A 14,121-nucleotide genomic window follows, 5' to 3' on the forward strand; every position below is an offset into this window, starting at 1 on the left:
TGCCCTAGGGACAAAACTGTCTGATGTTGAGAATCACTGATTTCCTTGTGAAGATGTTCATACTTCTTAGGAGGTGATAAGCTTTACCCAATAACAGGTATTTAAACCCAATCACAAGGAAAAATTGCGTCCAGCTTAATTTGGTGAAGATGAGAAATGTCAGCACAGAGAGGACTGCCTGGAGGTCACAGTGACAAACTTCAGCTTAAATCAGCTCAACAAACATTCACCAAGTGCAACCAGGCTCTGGGCTATGCTCAGGAGCTGTAGGAAGGAACCTCACAGCCCTGACCTTCAGGACCCACCAGTAGGTATCACCTTCTCAAAGTTTTGCCTGAGGCTAGCTCCGCCACAGTGAGACCTTTCTCAGATGGTTAATTCCTGTGATTTTAATTTAATGACTCTCCATTTGTTCTCTCTTCTCTCTTTCTGCAGTTACCTGGAAGGTGGGACCTGGATTTAAAATTTTAATAGACAGAGAGTAAAAGTCCATGTTCCTTGAGGTCAGAGCGCAGGTTATTTCTAACTTCAAAAGCATAAAACTCTACTTGGATGAAAACAAAAAGTTACTCTGAGGCCAAAACCTTGGCATTCTAAAAGTGTTTCACCTCCCAAGGTTTCCACGGCTGTTTCAGGAGTTCTTTAGGTTTTTGTTGGTTATTTTTGGGTTTTAGAAAATATTATTTTTAATAAGCTTAGGTTGTTTTCTTCTTCTTTAGAGAAAGACCATATGAGTTCAAATCCTGGCTGTGCCACTTACTATTTGTGTGTCATTGGGTTGATTCCTCAAATTTTCTGTGCCTCAGAAAAACTTTTAGATTTAGGAGAAATAACGGTGCCAACATCATTATGCTAGTTGTAAAGATTAAATCGGCTAATATTTATTAAGCACTTAGAGTAGTTCCTAGCACATAATAAGTACTCAATAAATGTTAGTTGTTAATATTAATAGCCAACATTCTGGCATCCATCATGTGCCTGCCTCTGTGCTAGACATGTTAGATTTGCTATCTTTTTTTTAAACCTTCGCAGAAATCCTATGATGTAAATATTACTGTTTTTACATTGTTATAGATGTAAAACCTGAGATTCCAGAAGATAAATTACCTGCCCATAGTTAATAAATATCATAGTAAACTTGCCCAAAATCTTAGTAAATGAATTCAAAAGTCCTCATCCTTAGTTCAGACTCAGTAAGTTAACAACAATTAAACATGGAGGAAGAGATAGCACCTAAACACTGGGCACAGAGATGCAGAGGGTGGTAAACATAATGGTTAAGCCTTTAGAGACAAATAATCCTAGATGCTGGGCAGGCTTCTCTCATAAATGTTTTCGGTTTTGTTTTTGACTCCTGAAAAGGCATACTTCAGTTCTTTGGAAATTTCAGTTATGAGGGAGAATATGCGGTAAAAGATAGTAGGCAAAGAGTTATAAAAATCATTTTTTTTAAAAAAAAATCTTCATCTATTTATCCCTTCAATGTGTGTATATAGTGATTACCATTATAGGTTGAGCTGTGGCTCCCAAAACCCATAGTTTAAAGCCCTAACCCCTGGTACCTCAGAATGTGACTTTATTCAGAAATAGGATTGTTTTAGATGTAATTAATTAAGATAAGATCATAATGGAGTGGGGTGGATTTCTAATCTGATATGACTAGTATCCTTTTACAAAGGACAAATTTGGAGACAGACAAGCATGAAGGGAAAATTAGGTAAAGAAACACATACACAGGGAGAAGATGGCTGTCTACAAGCCAAGGAGAGAGGCCTGAAACAGATTCTTCCCTTACAACCATCAGAAGGAACCAAGCTTACCCACACCTTCATCTCAGACTTCTAGTCTCCAGAACTGTGAGGCAGCTGTCCTCTTTGCAGTGACTCAGCATTTTAGGGTACATCTGTCTAGTGGCACCTCCATGCCAACACACTGCTTTAAGATTTTCCATTTTCTCTTCATGAGAAGAGAGCCCTGAAGAGCCTCACCCTGGAAAATAAGTGTCATTTCTGCTATCAGCTAGACCATGCCTTTTCTCACTTCAAGAGGGCTGGTAAAGATAAGCATCCTATGTCCAAGAAGGGCAGGACAACTAACAACACCCATTGTAAAACAGCTACATGCTTAGTACTATGGACATGAAAGTTAAAAAAGCAGATAGAATCCTTACCCTTACAGGAAGTATGATATAAAGGAGGAGGCACAACTGATACATAACACAAATACAGGCAAATAATAATGGTATCAATAAGTAAATAAATCGTTAACACAGATTTTTTCAAATGCAGAAACAATTCAAATGGTGACAAGTGCCTTGAAAGAAAGTAACAGTGCACTTGATAATGAATAGCAGAGCAGAAGGGATATACCCCACACAGCTATCTGGCGAGACTTTCAAGATGAGACTTGATGGATGAGGAAGAGCCAGCTATGCAAAGGGCAGAAAGCAGAGTCCTCCAAGAATACACCTTTTTATGTTATAATATCAATACTTTTTTTTTTTTTAGATGGAGTTTCACTCTTGCCACCCAGGCTAGAGTGAAATGGCGTGATCTCAGCTCACTGCAACCACCGTGTCCTGGGTTCAAGTGATTCTCCTGCCTCAGCCTCCTGAATAGCTGGGATTACAGGCACTCACCACCACGCCCAGCTAATTTTTCTATTTTTAGTAGAGACAGGGTTTCACCATGTTGGTCAGGCTGGTCTCAAACTCCTGACCTCAGGTGATCCACCCGCTTCAGCCTCCCAAAGTGCTGGGATTACAGGCATGAGCCACCGTGCCTGGCCAATATCAATACTTACATAGTGCTTGTGTGCCAGAAGCTATTCGACATTCTTCAAATATAGATATATATTTAATAGCATTTTATAGATAAGGAAAGAGATATTGCAGTGAAATGACTTGTCTAAGGTCATACAGCTAGTAAGTAGGAGAGCAAAGATTCAAACTCACCCACTTTGGTTCTAGAGTCTGTGTGCTTAGCCACTAAGCCTACTACCTACGGATATGAAGGACTCAACTTGTTTAAGGAACTTAAAGAAGAATAGTATGGAATAAGAGAGGGGCCTTAGAGAGCAGATAAGCAGAGACTAGATCTTGCAGGGCCTTTTATGCCTTATAAAGGGTTTAAATGTTATCCTGAAATGCAATTTGAAGCCACTTAAGTGTTTTAAGAAGAGCTGTGAAGTGAAATGATTTACACTTTACAATAATATTGTCCTGGGAAAATCAGATTAGGTCTAGATTGAAATCTGGGAAGCCTCTATATTAGCTAAAAAGATACTTTGTGTGAGTTCTCTATTGTTTCTGTGAGAAATTAAGCAAAATTTAGTGCTTAAATAACAGATTTAAAACTTCACAGTTCAGCATCAAACACAGATCTCAATGGTCTAAGATGAAGTTATGGGCTTTTGTTCTGGAAGCTCTAGGAAAGAACAATTTCTTGGATGTTTCTATTTTGTAGAGGCTGCCTGCTTCCCTTGGCTCATGGCCCCCTTCCTCCATCTTTGAAGCCATCAAGGTCCCTAGTACTTCTCAGATTCTCTCTTTCATGTTTAATAACGCTTGTGTTTACATTAGGCCCTCCCAGATAATACATGGTAATCTCTCTAAGGTCAGATGATTAACAACTTTAATTCCATCTTCAACCTTAGTTCCCCTTTGCAATGTAGCCTAACATATTCACAGGTTCCTTGAGATTAGGATAGATATCTTTGGAAAGCCATTATTCTGCCCACTGCAGGCCTTTTAGACTATCAAGAATGGCTTGACTTAATAAACAAGGTATCATCTTATAATGAAATTCTTAGCAACCATTAAAAACAAAAATGCTTATGACATAAAATGATAATATAAAAAGATTTATGTGATAAAGTGCAATATAATGTGAACTCTACCATCTCCCACTCCTGGATTTCCTCCAGATAGGTCAATAGGAAGGACAGGTAAGGAAATGTTTGCTTTATGCCCAGTGAAAATGCCAAGTGGAAACAGCAAGCATATCAATACTCTGAATGTCACCAGCCTGACACCTTTGAACTAAATTCTTCCCCACAAGACCTCAGTCATTGTCCTCTGCACAGACTGTCGTCTAACTCCTCTCCCTTTTATAGTCTCAAGAATTTCAAGTCTGCCCATTCTTTCCTCCTTTACCATATCTATGTTTCCAGTTTGATAACCAAAAATAAACTCTTCTTAATGACTAATTTATGTTTTCTTTGATTCTACTGATTCAAGCCCTCCGGGTTCTCACAACAAAATATGAAATTTAAAACAGTATATTTCAATGTATGTATCACCACCTACAAAACCACCTAGAAGGTGCATTTGCCAAAATATTAATTAATATAAATATCAATAACTCCCTATTATAATACATATTTTTTTCCTCTGATCAGGATCATTCATGCTTCTTGCCTATTTTGTGCACTTGACGATATCCTCAGGCATGTGAGAAACACAGACCCTAATTTAAAAAATCAATCTATGTTGAAAGCTGATAAAATTATCATCAGCAGATCAACAGGACTCCAACAGCACCAAAATAGAGGGAACAGAGTCCATTTTGCCTCACTCGCTTTCTGAGGAAGACTGTACCTCATTTATTTTTCTCTCCTCATTGACTAATGGTCTGCCTGCTCATTTAATTTGAAGTTGTGGAGCTAGGGATTGTGCGTCTATTCTTTATTTTATGTATCCACTTCCCCCCCACCTTCAATTTCTTGACATTAATCCTTTATTTTACGGCAACTGTAACTGCCACCTGGCACCTGAAGCATGGCACTTACCAATGTTTAATAGAGGTTTTAATGCAGAGTCTGCAAAATAATTTTGAAAACACAATATGTATGCATAAATGCTTCTTAACCCTTTGTCCCAAGTATAGAGCATTTCCAGACATTCCTTATTTTTTTAGATAGAAGTTAGGCATGTAGGCTTTTGCATTTTAAAGATTTTATGGAAAGATATCAGAATAGTATGCATATTTGGGCAAGAAAATTCGGTTATAATAGACTACAAATGGGTGACATTTATTGTCACTGAAATGTGGTTATAAGAATATTCTTAGCAAACTGACCTCCAGTTTTTCCCCAGCTTTATTAAGCTATAACTGACAAATAAAAATTGTATGTATTTATAGTATACAATGTAATAATGTCATACACACATATTCATAGTGAAATGATTAAAATAAGCTAATTGATATATCCATCACCTAATATACTTATCAGTTTTTGTTGTGAGACATATAAGATCTACTCTTTTAGCAATTTTCAAGTATACAATATAAAGGCACACCTTATTTTATTGCACTTAACTTTATTGGACTTTGCAGATATTGCACATTTTACGAATTGAAGGCTTGTGGCAACCTTGCATTAAGCAAATCTATCAGCACCATTTTCTCAACAGCATGTCCTCACTTCAGTTCTCTATGTCACATTTTGGTAATTCTCACATATTTCAAATATTTTCATTGTTATTATATCTGTTATAAGTGGCACCACAAACCATGCCCATATAAAACAGAACTTAATCAATACATGTTATGTGGCTTCTGAATACTCTGCCAACCTGCCACTTACCCTTCTCTCTTCCTTTCTGTGGATCTTCCTGTTCCCTGAGACACAACAAAAATTGATATTATGCACATTAATAGCCCTATAGTGGCTTCTAAGTGTTCCAGTGAAAGGAAGGGTCACATATCTCTCATTTTAAATCAAAAGCTAAAAATTATTAAGCTTAGTGAGAAAGGCATATTGAAAACTGAGATAGGCCAAAAACAAAACCTCTTGTGCCAAAGAGTTAATCAAGCTGCAAATGCAAGGAAAAGATTCTTGAAAGAAATTTGACAGTGCTACTCCAGTGAACACACAAATGATAAGAAAGCAAAACATCTTACTGCTGATATGGAGACAGTTTGAATGGTTGGAATAGAAGCTCAAACTAGCCACACTATTCCCTGAAGCCAAAGCCTAATCCAGAGTAAGGCCCTAACTCTCTTCAAAGGGGTGAGAAAGCTGCAGAAGAAAAGTTGGAAGTGAGCAAAAGTTGATTCATGGGGTTTAAGGAAGAAAGCTTTCTCCATAACATAATAGTGCAAGGTAAAGTAGTAAATGCTGATATAGATGCTATAGAAATTATCCAGATAATCTAGCTAAGATCATTAAAGAAGGTGGCTAGACTAAACAGATTTTCAATGTAGATGAAACAGCCATCTATTGAAAAAAGATGCCATCTAGGACTTTCATAGCCAGAGAGAAGTAAGTGCTCAAAATTCAAAGCTTCAATAGACAAGCTGACTTTATTATTAGGAACTAATACAGCTGGTGATTTTAAGTTGAAACCAATGCTTACTTACCATTCCAAAAATCCTAGGGCCCTATATTTAGAAAATCCCATTGTCTCAGCCCCAAATCTCCTTAAGCTGAAAAGCAAATTCAGCAAACTCTCAGGATACGAAATCAATGTGCAAAAATCACAACCATTCCTATGCACCAATAATAGACAAACAGAGAGCCAAATCATGAGCGAACTCCCATTCACAATTGCTACCAAGGAATAAAACGTAGAAGGGATGTGAAGGACCTCTTCAAGGAGAGCTACCAACTACTGCTCAAGGAAATCAGAGAGGACACAAACAAATGGAAAATCATTCCATGCTCATGGATAGGAAGAATCAATATTGTGAAAATGGCCATACTGCCCAAAGTAATTTATAAATCAATGCTATCCCAATCAAGCTACCACTGAATTTCTTCACAGAATTAGAAAAAAACTACTTTAAATTTCATATGGAACCAAAAAAGAGCATGTATAGCCAAGACAATCCTAAGCAAAAAGAACAAAGCTAGAGGCATCATGCTACCTGACTTCAAAGTATACTATAAACCTCGGCAATACCATTCAGGACACAGGCATGGGCAACGACTTCATGATTAAAACACCAAAAGCAACGGCGACAAAAGCCAAAATTGACAAATGGGATCTAATCAAGCTAAAGACCTTTTGCACAGCAAAAGAAACTACCATCAGAGTGAACAGGCAACCTACAGAATTGGAGAAAAATTTTGCAATCTATCCATCTGACAAAGAATCTACAAGGAACTTAAACAAATTTACAAGGAAAAAAAAAAACCCCATCAAAAATGGGGGGGGAAGAATATGAACAGATAATTCTTAAAAGAAGACATTTATGCAGCCAACAAATACATGAAAAAAGCTCATAATCACTGTCATTAGAGAGATGGAAATCAAAACCACAATGTGATACCATCTCATGTCAGTCAGAATGGCGATCATTAAAAAGTCAGGAAACAACAGGTGCTGAAGTGGATGTAGAGAAACAGGAACCCTTGTACACTGTTGGTGTGAGCGTAAATTAGTTCAACCATTGTGGAAGACAGTGTGGCAATTCCTCAATGATCTAGAACCAGAAATACCATTTGACCTAGCAAACCCATTACTGGGTATATACCCAAAGGATTATAAATCATTCTACTATAAAGACACATGCACACATATGTTTATTGCAGCACTGTTCACAATAGCAAAGACTTGGAACCAACCCAAATGCCCATCAATGAAAGACTGGATAAAGAAAATGTGTCACATATATGCCATGAAATACTATGCAACCACAAGAAAGTATGAGTTCATGTCCTTTGCAGGGACATGGATGAAGCTGGAAGCCATAATTCTCCACAAACTAACACAGGAACAGAAAACCAAACACCTCATGTTCAACTAATAAGTTGAAGTTGAACAATGAGAATACATGAACAGAGGGAGGGGAATATAACACAGTAGGGCCTGTTGGGTGTCCGGGGCTAGGGTAGGGATAGCATTAGGAGAAATATTTAATGTAGATGAAGGGTTGATGAGTGCAGCAAACCACCATGGTATGTGTATACCTATGTAACAAACCTGAACGTTCTGCACACGTATCCCAGAACTTAAAGCATAATAAAAAAATAAAGATTAAAAAAAGAAACATGCTAAATCTATTCTGCCTGTGCTCTATTAAATGGAACAACAAGGCCTGGATGACAGTACATCTGTTTACAAATGGTTTATTGAATATTTTAAGCCTGCTGTTGAAACCTACTTCTTAGAAAAAAAAAATCTTTCAAAATATTACTGTTCATTTCATTGACAATGCATGTAGTCACTCAAGGGCTCCAATAGAGATACCCAAGAAGATTAATATTGTTTTCTTGCCTGCTAACACAGCATTCATTCTGCAGCCTATGAATAAAGGCACAATTTCAACTTTCAAGCCTTATTATTTAAGACATATATTTCATAGGGCTATATCTACCATACAGAGTGATCTGGGCAAAGTAAACTGAAAACTTTTTGAAAAGCAGCTGCCATTAAGAACATTTGTGATTCATGGGGAGATATCAAAATATCGACATTAAAGTCAGTTTGGAGGTTGATTTTAATCCTCAGAGATGGCTTTGAGGGGTTCGAGGCTTCAGTGGAGGAAGTCACCAAGTCACCGCAGATGTGTTGGAATAGCAAGATAAACAGAATTAGAAGTGGAGCCTGAAGATATGCCTGAATTGCTGCAATCTAATCATCAAACTTAAACAGATGAGGGAGCTTCCTATTATGGATGAGCAAAGAAGTGGTTTCTTGGAATGGAATCTACTCTTGGTGAAGATACTGTGAACATTGTTGAAATGACAACAAAGCAATTAGGACATTACATAAATTTAATTGATAATGTATTGTCAGGGTTTGAGAGGGTTGACTCCAGTTTTAAAAGAGTTCCACTGTAGAGAAAATGGTATCCAACTTCATCACACGCTATGGAGAAATCTTTTGTGAAAGGGAAGAGTCAATTGATGTGGGGAACTTCATTGTTGTCTTATTTTAAGAAATTGCCACAACTACCCCAACCTTCAACAGCCACCACCCTGATCAGTTGATAGCCATCAACATTGAGGCAAGACCCTCCACCAGCAAAAAAAAATTATGATTTGCTGAGGATCAGATGATAGTTAGCATTTTTCAGCAATAAGGTTTGTTTTAATTAAGGTACGTGCATTGTTTTTTAAACATAATGCTATTGCACACATAATAGACTATAGTATAAATAGAACTTTTATACGCACTGGGAAACCAGACTTTGTGGGACTCACTTGTGCTATTTGCTTTATTGCAGTGGTCTAGAACCAAACCCACAATACCTCTGAGGTGTGCATGTGTTATTAACTGTAGTCATATGCTGTACAGATTTCCCAAACTTACACATCCTGTCTAACTAAAACTTTGTACACTTTGATCAACTTCTCCCTATTTCATTACCATCACCCATCCCCTTCCAGCTCCTGGAGACTACCATTCTGTTCTATTGTTCTATGAGTTCAACTTTTTTACATTCCACATGTAAGTGAGATCATAGCAGTATTTGTCTCTCTGTGCCAAACTTACTTCACTTAGCATAATGTCCTCCAGCTTCATCCATTTTTAGCAAGTGACAGGATTTCCTTGTTTTATAAGGCTAAATAGTATTTCATTGTATATATATATATATCACATTTTCTTTATCCATTTTGTCTGTTGATGAAAACAGGTTGATTCCATATCTTGGCAATTGTGAATAATGCTGCAATGAACATAGGATTACAAATATCTTTTGGACATAGTGGTTTCATTTTCTTCATAAATATACATACAAGTGGAATTCCTGAATCATATGGTAATTCTATTTTAAATTTTCACCAAACTCCATATGTTTCTCATAATGGTTGTACTAATTTACATTCCCATCAACAACGTAGAAGAATTCGCTTTTCTCTACATCCTTATCAACCTTTATTATCTTTTGTCATTTTGACAGCCATTCTGAAAGGTGTGAGGTGATATTTCACTGTGGTTTTAATTTGCATTTCACTGATGATTAGTGATGTTGAGCATTTTTTGAATATGCCTGTTGGCCATTTGTATGTCTTCTTTTAAAAAATGTTGATTCAAGACCTTTATCTATTTTTAAATCAGGTTGTTTTCTTGCTACTGGGTTGTTTTTGTTCTCATATTATAGTGTGAATATTGACCCCTTATCAAATATATGGTTTACAAATGTATGTTCCCCTTTTGAAGGTTTTGTCATTACTTTGTTGATTGTCACCTTTGCTATGTAGAAGCATTTTAGTTTGATGTAATCCCATTTCTCTATTTTTACTTTTGTTGCTGTGCTTTGAGGTCATCTCCAAAAGTAATCATTGTCCAGACCAGTATGAAGAACATGTTCTTCTATGTTTTCTTCTAGTATATGTACTGTGTAAGGCTTAAATTTAAATCTTCAATCCATTTTGACTTTATTCTTACATATGGTGAGAGATGAGCTTCTCATTTCATTCTTCTGCCTGTGAATATCTAGTTTTCTAACACCATTTATTTAAAAGATTTACTCATTGTGCATTCTTAGCTCCTTTGTTGAAGATCAATAGGACAAAAATGCATGAATTTATTTCCAGGGTCTCTGTTTTCTTCTAATGATCTGTGTGTCTGTTTTTATACCAGTTCCATGTTATTTTGACTATTATATCTCTGTAGTATATTTGAATCATATAGTGTGATGCCTCCACCTTTGTTCTTTTTGCTTAAGATTGCTTTAGCTATTTGGGGTCTTTTGTAGTCTCATACTAATTTTAGATTTTTTTTCCTATTTCTATGTAAAATGTTCTTGCAATTTTGATAGGAACTGCATTGAATCTGCAGATCACTTTGGGTGGCATGGACATTTTAACAATATTAATTTTTCCAGTCAATGAACATGGGATATCTTCCATTTGTTGAGTTGTCTTTAATTTTTTTATCAGTATCTTATAGTTCAGTGAACAAATCTTTCATCTCCTTAAATTTATTCTTAAGTGTTTTTATAGTATTATAAATTGGATGATTCTCTTTATTTCTTTTTCAAATAGGTTATTGTTAATGTATTCAAACACTAGTGACTTGGTATATTGATTTTGTATCCTACAATTTTACTAAATTCTTTTGTTAGCCTCTATAGGGAATTTTTTGTAACTGTGTGTTTTGATTTCTTTCTCTTAATCTTTTATATATCTGCCACATATTTTTTCTTTGTGGTTACTATAAGGCTTACATGAAAGATCTTATAGTTTATGACAGTATATTTTAAGCTGGTAACATTTTAACTTCAACCACATACAAAAACTGTACACTTTAAATTCTCCTTCTCCCTATTTTTCTGTTATAGCTGTCACAATTTATGTCTGTATATATTAAGCATATCCATTAACGAATTACTATAGTTAAAATTATATTTAATATCTTAACATTCTTACTAGAGTTAAAAATGGTTTATGGACCACCATCACAGTTGTATAGTGTTCTGGATTTGACTATTTATTTATTTTTACAATGAGTTTTTTACTTTCATTTATTCTCATATTGTTAGTTAGCATCCTTTCATTTAAACTTGAAGAACTCCCTTCAGCATTTCTTGTAATGCCGGTATATTGGTGATGAATTTTCACGGGTTCTTTTAATCTGGGAAAGTTTTTACCATTCCTTCATTTCTGAAGGACAGTCTCATTGGGCATAGTATTCTTGATTGGCATTTTTTTTTCTTTTTAAAATATATATAAATTCACGAGATATCAGTGCAATTTTGTTAGTGTACATGGTACCCATTAAGTAATCTCTTAACATGAGTCTTCATCCTACTTTGTCACCCTTCCAAGTCTCCATTTTCTATCATTCCACCCTCTATATCCACATATACATGTTATTTAGCTCCCACTTACGAGTTGGCAAATTTTTTTCTTTAGTAATTTAAAGTCATCATACTACACTCTCCTGACCTGTAAAAAAATTTCTGCTGGGAAATCCATTTATACAATCTTATGATAATTCCCTTGTATGTGGTGAACTGCTGTTCTCTTGCTGCTTTCAAAATTCTCTTTTTGTCTTTTATTTTAAAGAATTCCATTATAATGTGTCTCAGAAAAGATCTCATTATATTTAATCTTTTTTGGGTCCTTGGGATTCAGGAATATTGGTATTCATTTCCCTCTTCAGATGTGAAAATTTTTCTGTCATTGTTTATTTAATGACAAAAATATTTCCTTCTTTTTATTTTTCTCTTTGCTCCCTCAGTGGTTCCCATGATGTGCCTATTGGTTGCTTGATGGTGCCCCGTAAGTCCAATAAGCTTTCTTCACCCTTTTTTATTTACTTTTTTATGCTCCTCTAATTGAAAAAATTCAAATAACCTCTCTTCAAGTTCATTGATTCTTTTTATTTATGCTTCATTGAGCCTGTTGTTGAAGCTTTCTATGGAATGTTTCAGTTTAGCCATTGAGTTTTTTAGCTCCAGAATTTCTTTTTGCTTCTTTTTTTATGGTTTCTATTTCTTTGTTCAACTTTGCATCTTGTTTGTGCATTGTTTTCCTGATATCATGTAGTATCTATCTGTGTTCTCCTGCAGCTGCTTTAGCTCTTTATTTTTATTTTATTTTTTATCAATTTTTTATTTTATTTTATTTTATTTTTCAGACAGTCTCCTTCTGTCACCCAGGCTGGAGTGCAGTGCAGTGGCACAATCTCAGCTCACTGCAACCTCCACCTCCTGGATTCAAGTGATTCTCTCGCCTCAGCCTCCCAAGAAGCTGGGATTACAGGCACCCACCACTACACCTGGCTAATTTTTGTATTTTTAGTAGAGATGGAATTTTGCCATGTTGGCCAGGCTGGTCTTGAACTCCTGACCTCAGGTGATCCACCTGCCTTGGCCTCCCAAAGTTCTGGGATTACAAGCATGAGCCACTGCGCCCAGCCTTGCTTTAGCTTTTTAAAGATGATTATTTTGAATTTTTATCAGGCAGCTCATAGATCTTCATTTTTTTAGAATTGGTCACTGATATGGTTTAGACCTGTGTCCCTGCCCAAATCTCATGTCCAATTGTAATTCTCAATGTTGGAAGTTAGGCCTGGTGGGAGGTGATTGGATCACGGGGGCAGTTTCTCATGAATCATTTAGCACCATCCCTCTTGGTACTGTCCTCGCCATAGTTAGTAAGTTCTCATGAGATCTGGTCACTTAAAAGTGTGTGACACCTCCACCCTCTCTCTCTCTCTCCTGATCCTGCTTCTGCCATGTGAGATGTCTCATTCTCCCTTTGCCTTCTACCGTGATTGGAAGCTTCCTGAGGCCTCCCCAAAAGCAGAAGCCACTAGGCTTCTTATGCAGCCTATAGAGCCATGAGTCAATTAAGCCTCTTTTCTTTATAAATTACCCATTCTCTCGTATTTCTCTAAAGCATTGTCAGAATGGCCGAATATAGTTATCTATGCTTTATTGTGTTCCTTTGGTGGTGTCATGTTTCCCTGATTTTTAATGATCCGTATAGTCATGTGTTGATGTCTGCACATTTGACATAGCCACCTATTCAAGTCTTAACAGACTTGCTTCAGCATGAAAAGTCAGCTTATCCAGAGATTCTGGGTGGACAATTTGGCAGAACCTGAAGACAGGCTTGCTACTGGAGTCCTTGGGTAGGTTGACCTGGTGTCTGAATCAGCAAATGGGCAGGCCTAGTGCCTGATTCCACTGGGTCTTGCCTGATGCCTGGGTCTTCAGGGTTGGGCCTATAGACTATTTCCACCACACACTCCTGGAGTCTTAGAGTTTGAGTCTGCCAAGATGGCCCTGGATTCTGTCTCCACAGGAGCCTCCCTGGATCCAGAGTCCGCTGGTGTGGATCTGTCCACTGGGTCTGCAGGAATGGTCTTCGAGCCCAGATCCATAGGGGCCAAACTAGCACTGGAGTAGGCCTTGATCCTGAATTCATGAAGGCCAGACTAGAGGCTGGCTCTGTAGGTGTTAACCTGGAGCTCAGGACCATGGGGGAGATACTGGAGTCTGGGTTTTTAGGGGCTGGCTCAATGCCAGGGTCTATTGGTACAGGCCTGAAACCTGGATCTGCTGGAGCATGGAACCACAGGAACTTGCCTGGGGCCTAGGGCTACAGGCACCAACCTAGCACTAGGTGGGCCTAGAGTGTGCATCCACAGGGGCCAGATTACAGCTGGAGTTTGGGGATAGAGGAACTCACATGGTGCTGAGCTGGTCTGGAGCCTAA

This window comes from Hylobates moloch, unplaced genomic scaffold (assembly GCF_009828535.3).
Source record: "Hylobates moloch isolate HMO894 unplaced genomic scaffold, HMol_V3 SCAFFOLD_2, whole genome shotgun sequence".
Classification (NCBI taxonomy): Eukaryota; Metazoa; Chordata; class Mammalia; order Primates; family Hylobatidae; genus Hylobates; species Hylobates moloch.